Below are 12,722 nucleotides of genomic sequence, written 5' to 3'. Positions count from 1 at the left end.
TTATAATCGTCATATTTGTTTATGCTTATATTTTAATAATAAAAAGAACAATAGTGAAAGTATTTACCATTTTGTTTTCCTCTTGCACTTTTATTTGTTTTATTATCACCCACATATTATAATCATCTTTTTGTGGGAGGCATGATAATGCCATTTTAAACTTGGCAAAGTAAACAATGTGTCAGCTTTTGTATGGAAATAAAGAAACCACAATTGCCGCATTGTTTGTTATAATTATAATTTGTTCTTTTTTTAAATTTACAATGAGAAATTATCAACCCCGCAAGCTAATTAAATAAAATACAAATTTTTACATATATAGAAATAAAACAAATATAATAGTTTACAAGCTATAATTTTACGTGAGCTGTTTGTTTTTTTTTTTTTAACTGTGTTTTTATTGGTCTTAAAAAAATCAATGTATTTTTTATTTTTTTGTCTTCCAAAGAAAAACTAACAATTTTATTGATTTCATTTTAATAATAATACTAAAGAAGGTTTCCTATTTACTAAAGATTCTTTTCCTACAACGGCCTCGCAAACAAGCAAACATTTCGTAATTCAATGTATAATCATTTAACAAAACGAAATTTTTTTTGTTATAAAGTATTTTATTTTGGGCCAAATAAAACCACATTTGTGTTTTCATAAAGATCAATCGTCCATTATTTTTGCATCAAATTGAGGGATTTAATTGCCATAGTTCCAATGATTCTACTTAGGTCAAAAATACACCACGACCACGAGTTAAAAGTAATCTACCAAGACTTACAAAAAAAAAACTACCAAATTTAAATATCATTTTAAAAATTTTTATTAAATTTTGGAGGAGGAAAGAAGCTTTTCTTTCTAAGAAATATTTCCTTGCGTCATATAGCATTCCAAATAATATAGAATTTTGTCTTATTAATTTAGAAATTAATATGTACATAAAAAAGTTATGATTCAATCACGACATTGATTGATCCAACAAATTTTTTAATTGAAATGTCTTCAATCACGAAAATCACACTTTTAAATGGACATAAAAATATTTTATTAAAAAAAATTATTGATTTAAAAATTTAAATTATTTTTTTTAGTCGATTAAATTAAAAATTTAATTGATGTGAATTGCAAAAAACAATTATTTTTTAAGACTTACAAAAAAACTACCAAATTTAAATATTATCATTTTAAAAATTTTTATTAAATTTTGGAGGAGGAAAAAGGCTTTTCTTTCTAAGAAATATTTTATTGCGTCATATAGCATTCCAAATAATATAAAATTTTGTCTTATTAATTTGGAAATTAATATGTACATGAAAAAAATTATGATTCAATCACGACATTGATTGATCCAACAAATTTTTTAATTGAAATGTCTTCAATCGCGAAAATCACACTTTTAAATGGGCTTACACATATTTTATTAAAAAATTATTGATTTAAAAATTTCAATTATTTTTTTAGTCGATTAAATTAAAAATTTAATTGATGTAAATTGCAAAAAAAAATATTTTTTTTAGTTGATTTCATTAAAAATTTAATTGATGTTGATTGCAAAGATCAATTAATTATTTAATCGATTCAATCAAAAATTTAATTGATGTCGTTTGGAAAACATAATCAGTTTTTTTCAATTGTTTAATATAAAATAATATAAATAATATATAATATAAAATTTTGTCTTATTAATGATGATTCTACTTAGGTCAAAAATACACCACGACCAAGTAATCTACCAAGATTTACAAACACAAAAAAACTACCAAATTTAAATATTATCATTTTAAAAATTTTTATTAAATTTTGGAGGAGGAAAAAAGCTTTTCTTTCTAAGAAATATTTCATTGCGTCATATAGCATTCCAAATAATATAGAATTTTGTCTTATTAATTTAGAAATTAATATGTACATAAAAAAAAATTATGATTCAATCACGACATTGATTGATCGAACAAATTTTTTAATTGAAATGTCTTCAATCACGAAAATCACACTTTTAAATGGGCATAAAAATATTTGATTAAAAAATTTATTCATTTAAAAATTTCAATTATTTTTTTTAGTCGATTAAATTAAAAATTTAATTGATGTGAATTGCAAAAACAATTATTTTTTTAGTTGATTTCATTAAAATTTTAATTGATGTTGATTGCAAAGATCAATTAATTATTTAATCGATTCAATCAAAAATTTTATTGATGTCGTTTGGAAAACAATCAGTTTTTTTAATTGTTTAATATAAAATAATATAAATAATATATAATATAAAATTTTGTCTTATTAATTTGGAAATTAATATGTACATGAAAAAAATTATGATTCAATCACATTGATTGATCCAACAAATTTTTCAATTGAAATGTCTTCAATCGCGAAAATCACACTTTTAAATGGGCATAAAAATATTTGATTAAAAAATTAATTGATTTAAAAATTTCAATTATTTTTTAAGTCGATTAAATTTAATTGATGTGAATTGCAAAAAACAATTATTTTTTTAGTTGATTTCATTACAAATTTAATTGATGTTGATTGCAAAGATCAATTAATTATTTAATTCATTCAATCAAAAATTTAATTAATGTCGTTTGGAAAACATAATCAGTTTTTTAATTGTTTCAAATTGATTTCATTAAAAATTTAATTGATGTTGTTTGCAAAGATCAATTAATTATTTAATTGATTCAATCAAAAACTTTTATGGATGTCCTTTCATAATTCAATTTGACAATCGCGAAATATTGGGAAAATAAATAAAATATTCAAAAAAAGACCTCGAGTTTGAAAAAATCAATAATTTATTGTTAATGGTATCAATTATTATTTTTTTATTACAAATTTTAAAATTTTCAATCATTGAAATAATTGACTTAATATTTCGAGTTTGATTAAAAAATTGGTTATAATAATACATTTTTAATTGGAAAAGTTTTCAGCTACAATTAACTTTTTAATTGGAAATTTTTTTCTGTGTAGCCAGAAAATAAAGATTTTTAAAGATAATGACTAAAAACAGTACATGTAACAGATATATGCACGTCTAATATATGAAAAATATGCGTATAAGAAAATTAATAAATACACCATACTGTTTGTTCTAAAACGCAGGTCTAACTTGGTAGCTCCAAGAAAAAACGATAATTTATTTATTTATTTATTCATTCAGAGCATGTAATAATTCGTCAAAAATATATGTCATAACAGTTTGGCTGATAAGTCCCCGGTCTAACAAAGAAAAACACATTTTTTTTTGTCAAAATTCGTTTTTATTATTCAATATATTTCCCTTCAAGAGCGATACAACGATTATAACGACCTTCCAATTTTTTGATACCATTTTGGTAGTACTCCTTCGGGTTTGCCTCAAAATAGGCCTCAGTTTTGGCGATCACCTCTTCATTGCAGCCAAATTTTTTCCCTGCGAGCATCCTTTTGAGGTTTGAGAACAAGAAAAAGTCGCTGGGGGCCAGATCTGGAGAATACGGTGGGTGGGGAAGCAATTCGAAGCCCAATTCATGAATTTTTGCCATCGTTCTCAATGACTTGTGGCACGGTGCGTTGTCTTGGTGGAACAACACTTTTTTCTTCTTCATATGGGGCCGTTTTGCCGCGATTTCGACCTTCAAACGCTCCAATAACGCCATATAATAGTCACTGTTGATGGTTTTTCCCTTCTCAAGATAATCGATAAAAATTATTCCATGCGCATCCCAAAAAAACAGAGGCCATTATTAATTAAAGTTGGTGGGAAATATTTTCAAAAACCTACCACAAAGCCAAGAATTTTACCAATCTACCAATCGGTAAAAAAATCTATCATTTTTGGTAGAATTCTACGAATTGTGGCAACCGTGATCACGACGATTTTCTCGATTTCGATTTTCTGAAAACTGATCTTCCAGTTCGTGGTGCATCCTTGACATCGTGGTGTCATTTGTCATCGAAACCAAAATTGCCCGGGATTAGCTGTTGCAGTGTCTGGACCAGAAAATAAAGCCGCCGAGTCGCGCCGCTGTTTTCAGTCTCCGCCGACCATATTTTGCCAGTCGACGCTGCCGGCGAATATGTCGACTCATCTTGGGTCATATTTATCCGCCAATTAAAAAAATATTGATTTAAATCAGTATTATTAACCCTGGACAGTCATCCTTCGTCAAAATGACGACGCGTAATTTCATTTTCGATTTAATATGCATTTTGGTCGATTGGGACATGATAAATTTTAGTTATACAAATACAACCATTTTATGAATTTTTGCTTTATACTAATTAAAAGCAAATTGAATAAGGAAATAAACTTAATTTTGGTTCCCACTTTTGCTCACAATGCAAATTATAGCGTCTTGAAATTAGCCGTAGTCAAAATGACGAAGGATGACGTTAGTGTACAAAAATAAGAATGACTTTCCAGGGTTAATTGTCAAGAGTTTTTGCCAAAATTTCGAACCTTCATAATAGTTTTGCAAAGTTTAGCTCAGAAAATTTTAAAGAAATGTAAATTTGATTATAAGATTGGTTGTACAAATAATCTCATTACCATTTGAATAATTTCATAATTGATTTTATAATGGATAATTGTCCGCCGCCGAATGGATATATTTATATCGGCTTAGCCGTCAAGCCACCGCCGCCGGAGGCAAAAATTTAGTATCGGCCTCCGCCGTTAATAATGGGTCGACTTCATTCTCTGGTCTGGACCATCTTTCATTGCCAGTTTATGTGCACAGAAAAAATGATCACTCAAATATTTCCAATAAAAAGTTGATTGAAGTTGAAAACGCAATCCATTACAAAATTAATTGAAACAATTAACTTATTAATCAAATTAAAAAATAAGAAAATTATTGAAAAGTTGTACATTTTCAATTAAAATATTAAAAATCCCAATTTTTAATCGTACCAATTAAAAAATTAATTGCAAGTGCTCAATAAATCAATTGATTTTCTAATCAAATATATTTATCATTTCCAATTAAATCTGCGATTTCTCTTATTAATTATTTCTGTATAAAATTACAGTAGAAGTCGGCTATAACGATAGTTGGAATTATCGTCTTGGTGAATATTAAAAAAAAAACTGCTAAAAACAGCAGTAGGTGTCTGCTGTTATATTATTGAACAAATTGTAAACTTTTTAGGTTTTAAAATGTAATCCAAACACATTTCTGAACGAAAAATATTTTTTTTTATATTTCCGCATTTCTTACAATCACTTAAATGCAATTATTTTCAGATTTTTCGGCAAATATATATTGCTTTTCATAATATATTGATTTTTTATCTGTGATCAGTCAAACTAAACCATGCTTATACAATAGCAGATAATGTTTGCTATTTTAGCAAACAGTGACTGCTTTGACTTTTTAGCAGATTGTTTGTGTTTTTAGCAGACTTCTATGTCTTACTAACAAATTTTTTTGGGGCTATATAAAACCTATGCAAAGAGCACAAAGGCAGTCACTTCTAGCACACGCAAGCAAGTAGTTTCTTCACTGCCTGTTTCTCAAACGAGTAAAGTAGGAACATTACAAATGGTGAAACAGAACAAATAGAACCCAATAAAGCAAACACCAAAAATATTCTGATATGAAACGAATGTAATCGGTATTTCAATTACATACATTTCATAACTTCCAATACTGCATAGACGAAGTTATTTTCGTAATCCGTCTTGCTTAAATGGATAATATTTGGTTTTTTTTTTATTTTTCAACAGAATTAATTTTCATGAAAGTATAGCTTAAAACAAAATTACGGACAAGATTTGAAATGGCTTCCAGACTTCTTTTACTGCTTCTAGAAAATGTATTTGGACGTATCTTAAAATTAAAAGAAATAGAATGTGATCGATAGATATCTCAATTTTGCGGGGGTATGAATATGAATAAATATTTCAATATATTTTTTTTTTTTATTTCTCTATACCTGTTAATAATTTTGATTTCTTAAAAAGAAAAATTGCTTTTTTTTAACACCTTGCCCCATACGAAACAAACGAATGTAAATCTTCCTTATCTCTCCGAAACCCATAACAATAATAGAAACCAACAACAAATCTAACAAATTACCTGTATAACAAAATAGAATGAACAAATAATAGAGAAAATTTATTTTTGTGAAAAATATTAGCTAAAGTAATTGATAAAGACAAGAAAACTGTAAAGCTAAATGAATGCCAAGATAAAAAAGTACATAAAAAGTATTTTAATACAAGTAAATTATAAATCATATAATATACATACATATATTTGAAAAAAAAAAGTTTAATTAATTTAGTTAAAAAAATTAATAAAAAAATACACCCAAAAACAGAAAAAGAAATTGTTAATAATTGCTGACACAGTTTTACCGATTATAAAAATAAAATAGCAAAAACCTAAGCAAATACATATATACAAATAAATTTAAATATACAAAACTCAAATTAATAGATATTGATTACAAATCTATTTCCACAGCAACAAAAAGGTACATACATTTATAGATTAAATAAAATTTACTAAAATTTTTAATGAATAAAATTTCTTTACGTTGTCTTAGGAAATCCCCGAATAATATGAAACAATTTCTTTTAAAATTTTGACTAAATTTAAATAACAAATTTTGAAATTTATCATTTGATTTTTGGCACAATATTAACTGCCTATCTTGCTAATGTTTTAATTCGTAACAGCATTTTTTTCTGAGTTTTATTTGCTATTATAACATAGATTCATGTGAATACTATAAAATTGTGCGGAAAATATTTATTTGTTTTTTTGTTTTTTTTTTTCAAATTTGAAATTTTCTCCTTCACGTTTTGCTGATCTTTGTTCCACTATATTGACCTCGATTTTCTTCCAGAAAAAAAAATCGCCTTCCATGTTCGACCGCACTCTTATTAATAATTTCAAAAATTTTCCTCTACCCCTGTAAAAAAATTATATGTGCAATGTATAAATTTATGTTCTAGTCTTATAAAGAACTTTTATTGAATTTTTTTTATTTTATTTACACTTTTGTACGTTACTAAAATACATAAACTAAATTTTTACTTAACGTTTTCTTTGACAGAAAATACATACTTAAATTTGTATACCCTTCACCACTACTGTGGTATAGGGTATAATAAGTTTGTGCATTTGTATGTAACGCCAAGAAGAAAAAGTCTGAGACCCATCGTTTAGTATACCGATCGGCTTAGAATTAAATTCAGAGTCGATTTAGGGATGTCCGCCTGTCTGTCTGTCCGTCCGTCCGTCTGTCTGTATATGCTCGCAGTTTAAGTCCGATCGTCCTGAAATTTGGCACAGAGTTTTACATTGGCTCAAAGACAATCGCTATTGATTTTGAAAAAAAAATCGGTTCAGATTTAGATATAGCTGCCATATATATTTATCACCGATCCGGTCATAAGTGACGTATTTATCAACGAATTTTCTCAAAATTTCGGGCAGCCAAATATTTTGGGACTTTCGTCAGATATGCAAAATATAAGCCAAATCGGTTCAGATTTAAATATAGCTCCCATATATATCTTTCCTCCGATTTGATGGCCTCAAAAGCCAGAGTTTTGCCCTGATTTGCTTCAAATTTTGCACAAGGAGTACGTTAAGTGTGCCAAATTTGGTTCAAATCGGTTCAGAAATAGATATAGCTCCCATATATATCATTCGCCCGATTTACACTCATATGACCACGTAGGCCAAACTTATTCTCCCATTTACGTTTTTTGCTGAGATAGCAGGATTATTATTTTAACTACACACAAAATTTTTTTTTTTGATTTCAATCACGAAAATCGCGGATTCAATCATTTTTTTAATTGAAATGTCTTCAATCACGAAAATGATAGTATCAATCACCCATTTTGATTGAAAACCAACACGATTTTCAATTAAAAATTTAATTGACTTTTGTCACGGAATCAATTAATTGTGTGATTGAATCAATTAAAAGCGTGATTGATTTTTAACATAAAATTCAATCACAGTTTTAATTGAATCAATTAAAATTTTAATTAATTTCGCGACAAAAATCAATCAACTATTTGATTCATTCAATTAAATAATTAATTGAAATTGGCTATAAATTTCAATCAAAAAATTTATATATTGCGACCCCAAAATCGTATTTAATTTTATTTGAAATAAAAGAAAATATGTGTTTCTTATAAAACATATTTAATATTTTATTATTTTTTGAATTATGCAATAAACAAATAAATTTGGTTCTTGTCATTTGTGGTTTGTTCTAATATAACTTACAAATACAATTACATAAATTATATAAATCATTATCTTCCTTATAATAATAACCATGTTAGCATGGTCCTTCTAATATGTAGATGCGCCTAGATTTCCAATAAATCAGCAGCCTGTAAGCTAAATTAGTTTTTCTGAAAGTAGACAGAATAATTCGAATTTAATTTTGTTAAATTAAAAGTTAATTTTGTTAAACATTACCTGCATAGAATATCAAGTTCAATTCTTAGTTCCAGGTTGCAGATTTATAATCTTCTTTTGCAGTTGTAGTCTTTTAGCATAAAAAGGTGTATTAAGGAGCTCGATAATTTAATTTTAGTAACAATTCCTTTCCAAAATTTCCGCACATTGAAATCGTCTATTAAAATTTGAACCAATCATAGACAAAAATAATGGGAAAGCAATGTAATATTTGGTATTATATTGACGATACTTTGCAAATTCTAAAAATAGAAATCTAAAAATAGAAAAAATGGGAAATACATATTTTTATTATTTTCGGATATTTTTCATATTTTTAAATCCAAAAGAAAGAACTTTTTTACCATTACATAATTCAGCTCATTAGTTTATATATCAGATATACTGCTCTCTACTTGGGTTCAAACTGAAAAAGGCAGGTAAAACAAAAATACAATTTAATGCCAACGCCACTTCGCAACTTCAAGGTGAATCTTCCAACAAACCCATACCGCTCTTGGTTTTAAGAAAACTAGGAGTGAAAAAAGATCAATACGGTACCCACTTTTTTGTTGCAAACATATTCTTACATATTTGATAAAATGATGGAGTTGATGGGATTGATTGGTCAATTTCACGAAATAAAATTGGTTACTAAAAGAAATGAATAAAAATTATATTATTTTAGTCCGTTTAATGTAAACAGGCTTCAATGGAAAACGGTATTCACATTTCACAATTTCTTACCTTCAATAAACGTAGATTGTTTTCCATTTTTACAATACCACAAAACACAAACACAGGTAATTTCAAATGCGTTCTGTCATATATCTTTTTCAAACCTTTACCACCTGTCCGTTTGTTGTTGCACACTTTATTTATTTCAACCCTTTGCTATGATTTGTTGTTGCGTTCAAAATATTTATGCACACATTTTGAATGCAGCAGACAGAATGTCGCCAATCATGTTTTTGAATTTACGCGAAAAACAAAAACCCAACCGTTCGTTACGAGTTACTTCCACAGACTGATCTCTCCATCATACATTGTTGAATAAATACCCATTCTCTTGTTCTCTTTTCGCTCTTTCCATTGCTCAAAATTATTCAGTTTCAATCACAAAGGTGATTGGATCAATCACATGTGTAATTGGAAACGGAAAAAATTTCAATCACGTTTGTAATTGAAAATTATTTCCGAATTGATTAACAAATTGATTGAATCAATTAATATTTTAATTGGAAACGTAACAAATATCAATCATTTTTTTAATTGGTTTTTATTCGGATTTGATTAAATAATTAATTGAATCAATTAACATATTAATTGAATCCGTTTCCAAATTCAATTAACTGTTTAATTGAAAAAATTTTGGTGATAATTTTTTGTGTGTATGCATGTCAAATTTGGTCGGTTCATATTTAGATATAGCTCCCATATATGTACGCCAGAGAAGGGGTACAATATATAGGGTAGAATGTTTCATATTTTAGACCCATTTTCAATGGGAGTTTCCTCCAATTGACTCGATAGTTTCCACAGAGAATACATTTAATATGCTATTTTAGTGTGTCATCTTGATCTAATAAAATACCCACATTTTACACAAAATTCTGTGATGATTTCCCCATATCGCAGTCATATCCTACACACTGTAATGCCAAACTTTCCACAGAATGGTCGAATTTTAAATAAAGCTCCGACTTGTGGAAATATCGCCCGAATTGGCCAAATAAAATATAAGAACCCACAATTGACCGTAATCTTGGCGAGATTATTGGTTAAATTGGTCCTTGTAAAATCGCCACTGCTGAGTAGCAAAAATTGTAAATTTTACTCACTCAAATTGTCCTATATCTCGAATGCATATGTATCGCCCGATAAATCATAAATGTTCTTTTGTACAATTGCATCAAAATTGCTCTAGCTTTATATTTCCCATATTTTTTGCTAACATTGTGTTTCATCCCAGGATGTTAGCCGATTTTGTAAAAGTACAAAAAATTGTCTCCAAATCGTTTCAGATATAAATATTTGTATATGGAAATATAAACCTTGATAATAACTCCCAACAAATTTGAAGGAGTTGAGATGGTAACACAAATTTTGGTCTACATAATGGTGAAGGGTATAATGTAGTGTATTAGAACTTGCTGTAATTGGTGTGGCATAGAATATACCAAGTTTTTCAGAGTTGCCATATCGATTTTTTCCCCATTCTGCCGCAATTGCAGACTTCAGTTCTTTGTGTGTTGTATCTTGCTTGGACTTCGCAAATACCTTAGAGGATAATATGCCCTAGAGGTCTTCTATAGGATTTAGATAGGGACTTAGAGCTGGCCAGTCCAGTAAAGGTATATCACGAGACTTAAAAAAGTTTTTTTGTGAGGCGTTCAATATGGATGGGAGTATTATCTTTTTGGAAAGTCCAAACTTCACCATATAACTCATCTGCAAAATCTATTAAATTGTTCTCTCATAAATCGACATGCGTTCATTTTAGTGGGGACAAAACATATTTTATATTTTCCTCGTTCTCCAAAAGCTGCCCATATCATAAGAGAGCCACCGTGGTGCAATGGTTAGCATGCCCGCCTTGCATACACAAGGTCGTGGGTTCGATTCCTGCTACGACCGAACACCAAAAAGTTTTTCAGCGGTGGATTATCCCTCCTCAGTAATGCTGGTGACATTTCTGAGGGTTTCAAAGCTTCTCTAAGTGGTTTCACCACAATGTGGAACGCCGTTCGGACTCGGCTATAAAAAGGAGGTCCCTTGTCATTGAGCTTAATATGGAATCGGGCAGCACTCAGTGATAAGAGAGAAGTTCACCAATGTGGTATCACAATGGACTGAATAGTCTAAGTCAGGGATGGGCAGAGAGGATTTGTGTTTGTGTGCGTTTTCAATTGATCGCTCTCTTTATGCACTTCGAGAAATGATACTTAATAATTATATTAAGTCAGTTTTTTATGAGATTTTTATGAAAGACTTTAAAGACGTATTTCTGTCATTGATACAGAATTTTAATGTAATTAACTTTTTAACGAAACGAAACATTATTTGGATGTCCAAAGAGGCACTGTACTAAAAAATTGCCATATAAAATCGTAAAATATTAAGTGCTTTTTGTTTATTGTGTATTTTCCTTTGATTCGAAATAGTAAAATAAATAATATTTTTAAGTTTTCAAATACGCACAATAGAAAAAATTCAATAATTATTAAAAAAATATTTTTTTATTACATCTGGTTATTATTTAATTGAAAGTTATGAAACAAAAAATTATATTGCTAGTACTCATTTATTTCGAATTTCATGTAATCGCTGACCAACATGCGACAACACACCCAACTCGATCGGTTGCTCCAGCGAGACTGAAATGTGTTTTCAAAATACAAATTCATTTCGTCGTGTGTAAAAAACCTGTTTTGAGACTTAACTGAGCGAGAGAATATTTGGGTGAGCAAGAGCAAAACGCCGCGTAGTCTCTTTGCCCATCGCTGGTCTAAGTGAGCCTGATACATCGGGCTGCCACATAACCTAACCTAACCATCATAAGAGATCCACCCCGTGGGTGCGTTTATAGTTAGTTTGACGAGGGTACCGAGAATCTCGCCAATATTTGTGATGGTCATCAGGACCATCCAAATTGAATTTCTTTTCGTCGCTAAATATAACCGTTTCGAACTCTTCGTCCCAAAACTTGTATTTTTCAGCAAAAGAAATACGAGCATTTTTAAAGTGTTTAACACAAGATTTAGGAATTTTATTTTCGTATTTTAGTCCTATAATCGTGCTTGATAATATGCTGAATTCGTTGTCTAGTCACATTCAGATCCCATACTACTTTTATTTCTCTGCAGCTCATATTTTCATTGGCAGCAAATTGGCGAATATGTCGCTTTGTCCTATGGTCAATCGTTGGAATGCGCCGATTTTTCGCCGATGCAATTTCTCCAATTTGTTTGCCAGCTAGGTCCATTCCGATAATTTTTCCGCGTTCTTCTTCTGAAAGCTAACTTCTTCGAGGCATTTTTCACTAAAGATTAAAAATGTGAACTAAATTTCTTCTGAATACATAAAAATAACATAAATGTAATTCACCCACAATCTATATTTAACAGGTAGGTTGATAAGTCCCCGGTCTGACACATAGATGGCGTCGCTAGTAAATGCATATTATTTTTATATAGTACCAACCTTCAAATGATTCGTGTCAAAATTTGACGTCTGTAAGTCAATTAGTTTGTGAGATAAAGCGTCTTTTGTGAAGCAACTTTTGTTATTGTGAAAAAAAGGAATTTCGTG

General features: G+C 29.0%; 1 protein-coding gene and 1 long non-coding RNA gene across 2 annotated transcripts in view; one reads left to right on the top strand and one right to left on the bottom strand.

Moving 5' to 3' along the window:
* The window catches only part of LOC142229853 (uncharacterized), a 150,602-nt gene that overhangs the window by 112,980 nt on the left and 24,900 nt on the right, over nt 1-12,722 (top strand). The gene's annotated exons all lie outside the window — the stretch shown is intronic.
* LOC142229854 (uncharacterized) lies at nt 8,208-9,457 on the bottom strand. Its single transcript, XR_012720510.1, has 4 exons — nt 9,159-9,457; nt 9,002-9,065; nt 8,433-8,943; nt 8,208-8,365 (listed from the first exon to the last, which is right to left on the bottom strand). It is a non-coding gene; the product is annotated as an uncharacterized LOC142229854 (long non-coding RNA).

The sequence above is a fragment of the Haematobia irritans genome, chromosome 3 (assembly GCF_050003625.1).
Source record: "Haematobia irritans isolate KBUSLIRL chromosome 3, ASM5000362v1, whole genome shotgun sequence".
NCBI lineage: Eukaryota > Metazoa > Arthropoda > Insecta > Diptera > Muscidae > Haematobia > Haematobia irritans.
This window is presented reverse-complemented; position numbering and strand designations above follow the sequence as displayed.